This window comes from Tupaia chinensis, unplaced genomic scaffold (assembly GCF_000334495.1).
Source record: "Tupaia chinensis unplaced genomic scaffold, TupChi_1.0 Scaffold000274_1, whole genome shotgun sequence".
In the NCBI taxonomy this organism is placed as follows: Eukaryota; Metazoa; Chordata; class Mammalia; order Scandentia; family Tupaiidae; genus Tupaia; species Tupaia belangeri.
This window is the reverse complement of record NW_006159756.1, coordinates 2771482-2772888: the sequence shown is the minus strand read 5'-3', so window position 1 is coordinate 2772888 and position 1407 is coordinate 2771482. Positions and strand designations below refer to the sequence as shown.

General features: G+C 42.6%; 1 protein-coding gene across 2 annotated transcripts in view; it reads left to right on the top strand.

Annotated features, from left to right (window-relative positions):
- PAFAH1B2 (platelet activating factor acetylhydrolase 1b catalytic subunit 2) overlaps positions 1-1407 on the top strand; it is a 39097-nt gene that overhangs the window by 19929 nt on the left and 17761 nt on the right. The window lies entirely within an intron of this gene.

The following is a 1407-nucleotide window of genomic DNA, read 5'->3' as shown; positions in this document are numbered from 1 at the left end:
TTAAAGAGGTTTTTGCTATAGGGTGCGTGCGATCGCCAGACAGAGAGAGACAGACAGAAAGCGAGAAATCATCCCCCAGAGGGATGGCCATGCTGCAGTTCCTTCTCCTCCATTCTCCTCTCAGGATCTTGGGCACGCACGCACACATGCCCGGCGTGAGTTTTAAGCCACTGGGTCCGGGACACGAACCGCGGTCAACTACGTGGGAGTCCAGCAACATAGCCATTACGCCAACTGCTGGTCCCTCACTTTTCTCTTTCTTGCTCTCTCACTCTGTCCCTCTCTGGTCAAATTAAAGAAATGAATAAATAAAGCTAAATAAAATATTTCTTTAATTAAATAAATAAAATGAAATGCTTATTTGCACAAAACACGGAAGCAAGGGGAATAAAAGAAGTAAGAAAAGCTATTCCGAATCCTATTATTTAGGAGGAGAGTTTGTTGTTGTTGTTGTTGTTGTTTTTCTGGAGAGGTTTTCGCTATAGAGCGCGTGCACTCGCCAGACAGACAGAGAGAGACATAGAGACAGAAAGTGAGAAATCACCCCCCAGGTGGGATGGTCACCCCGCAATCCCTTCTCCTTCAGGGTGAGTTTTAAGCCACCAGGTCCGGGACGTGAACCACGGTTGACTACGTGGGAGTCCAGCGACATAGCCATTACGCTAACTGCTGGTTCCCTAGGAGGAGAGTTGTTAATGGGGGTAATAAACTGGCAAAGTGTTGTCCAGAAGTATTCCATCATTTTCTCCTTTACCTGTGTTTATGAATATTTGACCACAGTGTCATCTGTGATGGTATTGTCAGCAGAAATATTTTTTAAAAAAGAATTATCAATTTAACTTTATTTATTCAACTTTACTTATTCATTCTTATTTTTAATTTGACCAGAGAGAGTTAGAAAGCCATTTCATAAAATTTTATATATAAATATATATATACACACACACACATACTTACACACACAGAGAGACCAGAGAGGGACGGTGGGGTGGGGGGGGATGAGAAAGCAAACTGCCAGGTCTAGGACTCAAACTGAAATCAGCCATTTGGGAGTCCAGCGCCCTTAACCACCATACCACCTCTGCTGGCCCCAAGATAAACTTTTAAAAAAACCCGTTAGGTGTATTTTTCTGCTCTGGTTTTTCATTGGAGTTCTGGTTTTCTTGAGCATGCCAAAGTGATTCATATGGTAAGAAAGTCCTACAGTTAATTGCAGGTTGAGCTTTTTGTTTGTTTGTTTGTTTTTTGTTTTAAGCGAGATTTTTGCTACAGAGCATGTGTAGCATGCTCTGTAGAGACAAATAGAAAGCGAGAAATTATTCCCAGGGGCATGGCCATGCTGTAATCTTTTCTCGGGGTCTTAGGCATGCATGCACACGTGTCTAGCTTGCGGGGTTTTTTTTTGTT